The sequence below is a fragment of the Buceros rhinoceros genome, unplaced genomic scaffold (genome assembly GCF_000710305.1).
Source record: "Buceros rhinoceros silvestris isolate BGI_N320 unplaced genomic scaffold, ASM71030v1 scaffold11690, whole genome shotgun sequence".
Taxonomy (NCBI): Eukaryota; Metazoa; Chordata; class Aves; order Bucerotiformes; family Bucerotidae; genus Buceros; species Buceros rhinoceros.
In genome coordinates, this window is record NW_010391327.1 from 9,264 (window position 1) to 20,758 (window position 11,495).

At 53.4% G+C, this 11,495-nt stretch overlaps 1 protein-coding gene across 1 annotated transcript in view; it reads left to right on the plus strand.

The window, feature by feature from the left end:
• NTNG2 (netrin G2) overlaps positions 1 to 11,495 on the plus strand; it is a 45,631-nt gene that overhangs the window by 6,359 nt on the left and 27,777 nt on the right. The gene's annotated exons all lie outside the window — the stretch shown is intronic.

Below are 11,495 nucleotides of genomic sequence, written 5' to 3' on the forward strand. Positions count from 1 at the left end.
CTCCTACCATGCTCTGTTTTCGCTAAGTGAAAGTCCAGTTGTAACCTCAGCTGAGCCCAGTTACAGTTTCAGACCCCAAACAACCTTGTAAACCATCAGGATTTTGAGGAGTGGGGCTTAGGCTGTCCCAGCCCCTCAACCCTGCCCGTGGTCCCACACAGGTGACAGCCGCATCCCCGCTGTTCGCCCTGTGGCAGCACTACAGGCTGCAGAGCCACGGCCGCACCGGTTCAGTGACCATCTGAGAATCACCTCTGCAAAACGACACAAACCAGTTTGCTTTCTGCTCCCGCAGCGGCCGCGGGGCTGAGCTCTTGACCGTGGCGCTGCCTGCACCAACAGCTGGGCTGTCCACAGCAGCGACAGGCAGCGAGCTGCTGAAGCGGGGTTGCAAATCGTGTATGGCACTGGACGGGCACCTCTCCCCTGCGGTTGCGCTCTGGGACAGAGCAGCGATGAGAAAGCAATCCTGATGTCCTCAACCAGGACTGTCCACGCTCTGTGCTTGGCTCACCCCATGGTTTTGGGGAAGCCAACATGGAAACGTGGCCAAGCAGCACCAAAACTCTGCTCATGGCACAAGGGTCTCAGCAGGGTACAGAGGTTACGGCAACACAGCGATAGCTGGGGGGACCCCGAGGTTAATGGATTCCTCCTCTGACCTAGATGGTGAGCTCCATCAAGCATGAGCAACAGCAGCTCGGCAGCACTTGGCTAGCAGAGCCCGAATTTCTGACTCACCGGAGTTCTTATGCATGTCGGCTATTACTGACCTGCTTAGCAGGAATTCTGCACTGAGATGGTGTCAGCACCTCTGCTGCCACCCTCTCGAAGGTGTCCATCTCCCCGAACCCCCAGCCTGCAGTGCTGAATACACCCTGGGGGTTCCTCAGGCAGTTCAACACAGTGCACTGGTTCCTGTGCTGGAAAACACCAAAGCGCTTTTCCTCTGCGGGTGTGAAGCAGTGCTTGAGGACATCCAGGAGATGTCTGTGGGGAAAGCCCTGCATGTCCTGCTAAGACCCTGCAGCAAACAGCAGTTTGGACTTCCAGCCTTTGCCCCAGGCAGATGGGCCATCCCCTGCAGCATCAGATGTGTGCCCAGAAGCACCCCCACCTTTCAGGCAGGGTCACCAGAACCCACATCCATGAGCAGTGCCGGGTGGCTCCAGTGCCACGTGCCTGTAGCCCAGGACCAGCACCCATTTTGCTGCACGTTCCAGTAAGGGATCTCGCCTGGCACTGAGCTCCATGTGGATGCTGCCAGTGCTCTGCCCTCAGCATCGCCATGTCCCTTTCAGGGGCAATATCCCAAAGGGAGAACTAGCACGGGTTCAACTGGTTTTTACACCCAGTCAAGGGATCTGGGAGCCCCATCCCCTGGCTGAGTCGGCTACTTCAGCTCCATGGTGCTGCCATTAAGGGGACTTAGGGGAGCCCTCTAAAAGGAGAGGACAGCAGTTCTGCCCTCAGGGACAGCGCCAGGGCACCTTTTGGGCTGACCACGACATGATCTCAACCACCAACAGGCACCTGCTGAATTGTTCCCCAAACAGAGCATAAAGCAGCCAGATACTTCGCCTGTACCAGCAAGAGCAGAGCGCTTGACGCAGCAGGCACAGGAGCCCTGGTCGGAGGCCAGGGGTGGGTGCAGGGGTATCCACAACCCAACCATGCTCCCCCAGCAAAGGCTTTGGGGAAGATCTGCACCTCCATTTGAGGAGCACAGCAGAGCCTCTGCTCCCTCCCCTTTCCCACCCCCAGCCTCTGTGTCCTGCCCTCCCCCATTCAAACTATCAAGGCCTCTCTTAGAGAATAAAATATTAATAGCGGCGTAGCAAGCCTCTCTGCAAAGGCTGCATGTATTGAGCTTACAAGGCGCACAAGCTTTTAGAGAGCAGGACACTTTTCCTACTTCCTAAGCATTTTCTGAGTCCTGAATCAATAATGCGCTGGGAGCCCAGCACACAGGTCGCTGCTGTTGTGCTCCTGCTTGTAGGGACTGCGGACACGGATACATCTCCATAGCGAGATGCAAGGGCTTAATAATCTGGCAGAGAAGGGATGAAGTAGGATTCAAGCAGCTTAATTTGTAGGGAAGTGCCCTGGGAAGAGCAAAGCTTGCAACTCCTAGGTACAGAAAGTCCAGGTTTGGAGACAAGCTAAAAAGCAGTCAATGGGATTAAATGCGTCTTTGAACGCGTGCCCGTGGCTGCTGGCTGAGGGGTGTCTGGTTCATCAGCTTCTGCTCTCGACCTCTAGGTCACCCCGTCATCCAGACCCTTGTGGCAGGAGCAGCTGCAGGGGTGCAGCTCTGGCAGGGAGGTGGGTGCTGAGGTGAGCCCAGGGCGCCGGGAGGGGTGGGGTTAGAGCAGCTCACCACGGGATTAGCAGGTCACAAAGAAAGAGCTGCTCAAAAATTATTCCATGGGAGGCCGGGCTGCGGGCGATGCGTGCGTGTGCCCAGCACAGATGAGATTATCTGCTTAGGAGTGGAATTTTCCGGGCAGCGTTAACCCTTGCGCCGCCCACAAATGAGCTGCATGTGCGTTTTTTCAGGACAAGGTGCTGAGCAGCAGATCCAGCAGCAGAAGCCGAGCTGCTGCTTGGCCCTCCCAGGGCTTTGGAAATGGAAGTGCTGCCCTGAGGTCACCCTGCAAATGGCGTGCTCAGGACCCTGCTTGGAGAGGTCACCTGTGGACAGGGCTTTTTTCAGTATGGAGGTTAAAATTCATCGTGTCACCAGACTTTCTGACCGTTTCTGGCTTAGCCAGAGTGGGCGTGAGGGGATTTGTGTCTGTGCATGAGTGGTGCCGACTAAGTTGAGAAGGTGGACAGGTGACTTGGGTCAGTCCTTGTGTGTGACAAGCAGTATCTCCCTCTGGATCCTTCCTTTGTGGAGAGGATGATTCCTGCCTGGATGCTGGCATCCAGCAGAGGTTGTACGGTCTAGGGTCCATTCAGACCCTTTTCATGGAGGTACTACGCAGGCTGTAGGGAGTTTCAGAGACAGTGTGGGTGGGAGTGGACACTTCCTTCATATCACTCTCACATCGAGCTTGAGTGAAGGAGCGACTACTTTGTCCAGCAGCAGGTGCCTGGGAGAGCTCAATCTTCAGAAAAGTGGAAGCCCCAACACTCCCAGCGAAGTCCAGACCTGCTCCTGAAACCCCTCCCTGCCTCAGCTTCCCCACCTGGAAACAGGACGTCGACTGTCACCACACGGCCCTGTCTGACACCGTGATGTTTCCCCATGGCTGGTGGGGAGAAGGGCACGGTGCTGAGCCAGGATGAAATACGTACAAGATGCATCTCAAATTCAGAAGCAGGCTGGAGGGGGAAGGGGAAGAGCAGCCGCCAGTAGGGGGTGAATCTCTTCTCTGGCGGAGAGACGGGCCCAAGGGAGCCCAAGAGCCTTGAACGAGCCGCGCGCTGTTCGGTGAATGAATATCTGCTTCAGGCCAAAGAGAAGAGACAAAAAGCACAGCAAAACGTCTCACTGAGCGCGTCCTGGCGTGTGCTCGCTAAGAGCCGTGCCACGAAGCTGGTGGTGCTGGTTTCTGCTGACTCACACTCTCGCGAATCCCACACGCAGGCAAAGCGTGTCCTCACACCCATGCCAAGGGGTGACCTTGTGCTTGGACAACCTCTGATCCGGGGAGGAAGGGGAAGGAAGCGGAAGGAAGCGGAGGAGCAATCAATCCCCCAAACCACGGCCAGGGAGGGGGGGAGATGGAAGGAGTGACATTTGGCTGAGACAGAATTAGCAGCAGATCTGTGGAGGGACCCCATTTCCACCCTATTAATAATTCATTCCAGCTCTGCCTTTGCCTGCTCATAAACAGCAAACAGCTTGTTAGCGAGGACAGTTTTCTCCCCCTTTGCTGTCCCTGCCCTAGTAAGAGCCCCTCGCAGATGGCTGGGGAAGGCAGGTGGCAGGAGAAAGGCACACGAGTGAGCAAACCACCCCAGCAGCCCACCTTGACCTTCCCATCCCTGCAAGGCTCCTTGCTCCGGAGCCTGCTGCCTCCCAGCCAGGGCTCCCCTTCCCCTGCAGGGGTGAAGCTGCGAAATAACCCCTCACCAAACCAGGGATGCCTCGCCAGAACCTGCCTACATGCACAGGCCATTTAAAAACATCTCTTTGGAGGGTTGTCAGGAAGAAGAGAGTGGGGTGTGTGGACGAAAGGTTTGTAGGAGCATTCCAGAGTGGCTCTCGGGCAGAAGGCACACAGGCAGCCCCTGGGAAAACTAACTTCTACCATACGAGACAGCTTCTGGGTTAGATAATATGCACAGAGCTTGAGCGAAGTGGTAGAATAAGAACAGAAAAATTGAAAAAAGCTGAGCATCTTGAGTGATTACATTTCAAAAGGCACATTTTACATTCAGAGCACCCCCAGCATCTCCACAGTCCAATCCTACGGTGCATGGTCCCGTCCAGGACCCCTCCCTGCATGCTGACAGGTGTCCCCAAACAGCACCAGCTTCCCACAATGGTGCAGGCAAAGCTGTTCCCGAGGCATTTGCTGGGTTAGAGTCACAGCCGTGCTGCAGGGAATGCCCATGTGGGCACCAGGGGACAGAGTAATTAGTGCAAGAGGATCAGACCCAGCCAGGCAGCTCCTCATGGCTTCCCCACAGCTCCTGCTGTCCCCTGGAGCATCAGGCAAGGAGGACACAGACCTTCACCCAGGCTCACGGGGAAGGGCTGGTGCAGGGCTGTCTGGCTCGAGAGGGGCCTCATGTTTCCTCTCAATTATCTCGGTGCTCCCAGCCATCTCTGCCGGTGAGTTATGCCACTTGCCAGCTGTTGGAAATAATCGCTGTAAATTAATTACGGTTGGTTCACCCCTCTGATCCCTCCCAGCTCATGAATAGAGTGAAAATTAATTGTCAGAGAGTATTTCCAGTTCTCTGGGACTCCCATCCTGGCCACTGGCAGGTTATGGTTTACGCCCTGAAGCATGAGATTTAATTACCCACAAATGTTATTTTTGATCATAAAATCACCTTGTCTTTTCATATATCCAGATAGAGCAGGTGACCCCTCAGGTCAGAAGCAGCAAGAGTGAAAATACCCCCTAATGATGTTAGGACAAGCCTGTGCTTTCTCCCCGGTAAAAGCAAGTCTGCTTGGGAAAGAGCACTGTGTCCTGGAGTGGTTACTGGAATTAAAAACACAGAAGTTTCCCGAAACATCTGTTGCTCAGTGTGGCCCTTGTCAAAATTTTGTGTTTCAGAAAACAGATTTAACTCGGTATCAGTGGGGAGGATAAAGGTGGTTGTCACTGGCACAGGGTCAAGGATGGCATCTTCCCTGCTTGGCTGGTTATTTTGGTGCGAACTGCAGCCTGGCTGGGGCAGGGACAGGATGCTCTGCGAGCCCCAGCACCTTTATCCTGCAGCCTCCTGAGCAAACAAATCCAACTTGGTGCTGGGTGGGGAGACAGAGGGAAGAAAATAAAACTTAGAGGGGAGCCAGAGCACCTACAGGAGAGGCAGGGATGGAGTGGTCCCCCCTCCCCTCCACAGGTTGGGGACCCCATCTTCTGTGGCCCTCAGTCCTCCCCGTGATGGACAAGTTGTTCAGGGAAGCGGTGGCCGCAGGACACCTGCAATGGCACGGGTCCCTGGTGGGGAACATTAGCAGGGCAGGAGGGATCAGGTGTGTGCGAGGATTTTGCCAGCGTGGTTGTTTTGTAGGATCTGGAGGAAATTTGATACCAACCTAAGGACTTTGTTGCTGTGCGAGGCAATGTGGGGACCTTGTGAACCTCTTCGGCTAACCTTTAAGAGGAAAATCAAAGGCAGAGTTGTAGGTGCCCTGAGAGCAGCAGAAGAGCTTTGGGATGCAGCCAAGAGCTCCTTAAGCATCATGACTGGATGGGGCAGGCACTGAGGAGCGATTGTCCCCTTGTGGATGGAGGTGGAGGTTCAAACTGAGGTTTCCTTGGCCACAAGCGCTCCTGAGAAGGAAGGAAGGAGGTTTGTGTGCTGCCACCTGCCCCACTGAAATTGCTCCAGCAACTGCCTGACTCGCAGACCAGCAAAACGCTGCTTCTGTGCAGGGGTGTTTTCCCCTGAATTACTCAAGCCACTCAGCAAAACTGGATCAAAACCTAGAGGCAGGAGGGGCAGCACCATGCAAACCCTCCGCACCCACATCCCCTCCACCTCCTGCAGCGGCAGCAGGTGCTGGCTGCTGCTGACGGCCCTGCAGGGGCCAGGAGGACCAGCCTTTGGTGGGCACCAGACCTTCTCCTGTCTGCTCGAGGAGCCTGGTGCTCCTCCTGTCAAGGCGGCCAGACCCAGCTCTTTGGGCTCTCCAGGCTACAGAGCAGGTGATCAAACGGTCCCAGTCCCAGCCATTGCCAGCACTTCCAGGAGAACCCGGAGACACCCAGGGTCTGAGAGCTCTCTGGTTGGGTTTGAGAGCCAGGTTGGGGTGGGGAATAAAAAACATCACTAAAGAAGAACGAACCCAAGAGAAACCCGCACAACAGCGTAGATCTTTGTGCCAAAAAATGCCTGTAACTTTTTTCTCCTTTGATAAAAATCTTCCTTATAAAAAACCCCAACTAAAAAAATGACAAAGTTTGCATTTGCAGAACTAGTCCAAGGTGATGAGACCTTGTCATTACTCTTATTAGGAGACTATTTGTATTTAAAACCAAGTTGGTTCTAGGGTGACACGGGTATTAGCAGAGCCTGGGCTTAATCTCTCCAGCAGAAGAGACCCCCGAAAGCAGAGCAGCTCCAGGGGGGGTTCCCTGGCCGAGACACCATTAAACAAATCACACCGGGTTATGAGAGCTGTGACGAGCATCCTTGGCTGAGCGGTACGAGCTTTCACATCATCTACTTATTTCTCCTTCCTCAAATCTTGGTTTGCTTTTTTTCTCTGGGATATTATTGTTATTTTTATTATTTTTCTTCACTGTGCAGCAAGTGGTTGCCATTGCTTTCCAGCTTCCCTTTGGCATGGAGATCTCCCTAAAGCTGCAGCTTTATTTCTGTGCCGCTTTCACCATTCACAACAGATGTCTGGTTTGTTTGAAATATTCAACAGCTTAATGATTAATCAAGTAATTTCACCTACAAAAATATGTAATTTTGTGCTACGAGGCTTTAAAATGGCATTATCTGCCAGGAGGAAAAAAAGCAAAACAACTTTGCGTGCTCATTAAGAGCTCTAGAAACCAGCCGGGCTTTGTAAAACTGGGCTTTTTAGTGCGGCTGTTTTCCCCTCCGTTTCCTCCCTCCCCAGCAAGGTGAGGAGCAGCTTCACTGCAGCATTCTGGCTTCCTGTCATCATGCCTTGTCAGACTAGTATCTTGTTTCTTAAGAAGTCCTCCTCAAGGAGGAGGTCCCCACTGTAACCTTCAGAAAGTCCCTTTTGCAGCATTTCTGCCCAGCACTGGACCCAGAGCACTGAGAGGAGGCAAAATTTTTTTTTTTTTTTACACTGAAGGTGGTGAGACCCTGGCCCAGGTTGCCCAGAGAGGTGGGAGAAGCCCCATCCTTGGAAACACTGCTGGTCAGGTTGGACCTTGGGGCTCTGAGCATCCTGCTCTAGTTGAAGATGTTCCCGTTTACTGCAGTGGGGGGAGCTGGACTAGCTGAGCTTTAAAGGTCCCTTCCAACCCAAACCATTCTGTGATTTGCCCCATGGAGGCACAATCTAAAGATGCCATTTGTTAGGACAACTTATCCTCTACGCTACTCTTGCAATTTTCCTCCAGAGATTTGCCCCTCTGGGCTGAGCTGAGGCTAAGCAAGGTTGTGGTGCCCTTTGTTGCGCCCTCAAGAAAAGAGCAACCAGAAGATCATGCTGGAGAGCTGGAAACCTGCAATGTCTAGTTGCTGTGAGGACACTCACGACTGATTTAATAGCGTGAGACTCAAAGTGAGCTGGTTTATTTTAAGCTCACTGAGACCAAGTTTGCCTGGCTAATGCATTCTGACTTTCAGATTGAAGACATAAATATCTTGAGACTTCGGACAGATTCTTTGGAGGACACACGGCTTGGAGGAGGAAACCAGATTCATATATAATACCTGGAATTGTTTCAACAGTGCGATAAGTGATCTTACCAGGACCAACGGAGCAGCCAAATTATGGCCATCTGTTTCCGCTCCCCCCCTGCCCTCCCGGCTGACTTCAAACCACCCCACCAGCAGAAACTGCGTTGAGCAACCCGTGAAGGAAGGACAATTCGATAAATATAAAACCAAAGAGGAACACTTCATTTTAGCAGAGGAAGCTGTAGTGATGTGACTCGCGCGGTGGCTTTTGAGGCTCCCCCCCACCTTTCAGCACTGTCGTTAGAGGTTATTTTTGCATTTGCCTTGTTACAACCATGCAGGTCTTGAGCCGCGTGCTGCTCCAGAGCATCAGGGTGGTTAAAGACACCTTTGAGCTTGCTGCCTGCTGAGCGTGTTTACAGGTTGGGATGTACATCAGGGATTGTGTGCCTCCATTTCCTGATCTCTGGGACAAGCATATGGGAGACAGGCAGAGCTTTGGCTCTGCTTCTCCCTGCTCTTGACCCACCAGGTCCCCTGCCAGGGACTTGCCTGGCCAGCTCTGTCTGTCCAGACGGGACACTGGGAGGAGATCACACTTGTCAGACTTGGTTGCTTCACTCACTGCTCTTGGGAAATCGGCCCCACCTCCCACCCTGGCCACCCTTTACTGGTCTGAGTAATTTTTTGTTATTGTGGTTTGGTTGCAGAGTCGTTCCCTTGTGCAATTTGGCCACTGCTTAAGGAAACCTCCAAAGAAAGCCCTGATAGAAGCATCATCCATAGCCCCGAAGGTGAAGCTGGCCACTGTGGCCATGCTGGGGACAGCTCAAGCAGGAAATATTCAGGAGAGATTTCTGTTACACCAGCTCAAGGGCTTTGCAGCTCCGATGGCTGCTGCATGCAAGGAAAGGAAGCCACACGGCAAGAGCGCTGTGGCCAGGATGGCTCCCTGCACTCAGACTGCTGCTCGTACAGCACTGGTGGGAGCAGCAAGGAGGGTTTATTGAGAAGTTTTGTGCTGCCACCTCCAGCCAGTTCCCCACCTGAGCCAACCATGATGCTGCACCACTGCTACGCCCTCCTTCAGACACGAGCTGAAGACAGACCTCTGGGATGGTCTTTTCAGGACCATCCTATTAAGTCATCCACATGACCGCACTGGCAGTAGGACCATACTGCAACACGATGTCTTGCCTCAGCACAGGAAACATCTCAGAGCCCCCAGCGCTTCAGCTAATGGGGATTTTTCTTCCTTTTCCATCAGCCACAGCTGTAAACCTGTGCTAAGAGGCAGCCACATCCTCCAGCAGGAAGCTGTGTCTCATTAGCAGAGGTAAACAATGCCTCTGAACGTGACGAGTCAGGAGAGCATATTAAATATGTCAATAGCTCAGGGTTTTTTAATCCCTGCTCCAGACCAGCCCAGCTCAGAGTCCCACCACACCCCAGCTGGCATCTCCTCTTCCTCAGGGTATCTCTCGCTCTTTGGGAGAGGAGTGGGGAGCACCTAGGCAGGTGCCCTTCCTCCTTGACCTCACCCACTGGGGCAAGCCTGAGCACTCCACCGATTTCTCTTGTTCAATTGGCACAGCAGAAAAAAGGAAATATTAAAAACTATCCAGCCATTCACTTTTAAAACCTCAGCTGAAGCATCCGTTTAGCCTTCCTGCTCTGGGCATGGGCACCACACTGGAGCTCAGCAGCTCCAGCCGAGGCCCTTCTTCCCAGTGCAGAAGGAGACGGCAGAAGCCACGCGTCGCTCAAGTGAAGGCTGTGACAGGAGGAGCAAATCCCAGCACTGCCGTGTGGCTTTACTGTCAGGCAGGTGCATGGCTGAGAGCAAGACAAGGTTGAAAACGCTGTGAGTTTTGCCCTGTTTTATCAGCCGGCCTCTGCTGCTTTCCCTGGCAGCCTCGTGCTTACACACACACCCCCTACACATACTTTACTTACAGGAGTCCCCTTTTCTCCCCAGGGCTGCCGCTGCATCCCCTCCAAAGGAGGCTGGTGTTCACGTACGGATCAGCTGCTGGCTGTTTTGTTTTATCCCGCTGCCGGCAGAGCAGCCTTCTGCCTTAGTTACAGCGTGCTACTCACGCACTGCTCAGAAGACAGAATTATTTATGTCCTCCTGAGCTTTTCTAGGCTTCTCAGTGCTGTGGCCTCTACTCACTGTGCAAGCAGTTGCTTGCATTCAGCACGTGTCTTCGAGCTGCACCCAAGGCCCATTTTACAGACACAGAGGGGAGAAGCTCTAGGTAGTTCCCAAGACTTCTGGTTGCCCAGTTGGAGGTGGCAAAGCCCAGATTTTCCGAAGCACCTCACGTTACACAGCAGATTCCGTGTTCAAAGCACACGCCATGCATACAAGCCAGATCTCCTCCTCTACTTTGACCAGGGTATACACAAAGCATCCTAAAAGCAGGTCACAGGCACTCAGACTCCAACGGTTTCCCACGTCAAAGCAAGCCCATGGTGCAGGATGAGTCCCCAGTGCTGTGGACACAGGAGCAGCCTCTTCCCACACTCGCCCAGGCCTGCAGGCAACAAGTGATGTGGCAGTGGACATTGTCACCTGGGTGGGATGAGCCATCCTTCTCAGCATGGTCCCTGTGGGCTGGTGAGGACCACTGCACCTCCTGCCTGCATCCGGGAAGGCATCAACGGCTTGGGAAGCGCCTGTCCCCATGGGCAGTGGGGCCACCAGGGACAGCTACATAACTCGTTTTCTGCAAAGACGGATGTTAACTGATGTTGTCTTCTATTTGCCATGGCTGAGGGTGCCTGGACAAGCAGCAAATGCTGGGATGATGTTCAGGATGCGGAGTCCTATGAATCTCTTCTGGGTGCTGGTGGGTGAGCACAGAGCCACCTGCCCTGTTCCCTTCCCAATCAGCTCAGCCTCTGGTTAGTGTGGGTAGGTTGAGCTAAGTCATCACATTGGGCAGAGTAGGTGCACTCCAAGCATAGCTGCTCTGCTTGTTCCTGAGGCCAGAATGCTGTCCTGGAGACAGCAGGGACACCAGGAGCACAAATGTCTCCTCTCTCTCCTACCACCCAGTCCTGTCCCCGCTCAGAGCTGGGGAAATTGGGTTTCCTTCCTCCAGCCATGCTCAGAGAGAGGTATGTGTCCCCAGCCGATTCAGCATCAGGAGCCATCAGGAGAGGTATGGATGTGTCCTGGGGATTTAGCCATTTGGGTTTTTTTGAGGGAACAAGGGTGAACACAGCTTTCCATAGGCTTGTAGCTTGGCCAGGCTTAAGCAAGGTTTCTCAGGCACTGTCTCGGGGAAAGCGCTTTCTATGAAAATTGCCCCCATGCCAAATTGAAAGGCCCTTTCCCAAAGGGCCATTCAAAGGAAACAGCTCAGCTGTTCTTACAGCAAAGGCAAAGCCACATTTCTGTTCATGCTCAGAAACAGCATCATCCAGAGCCAGACGCTCGGCCTTCTCCAGTTCAGCCC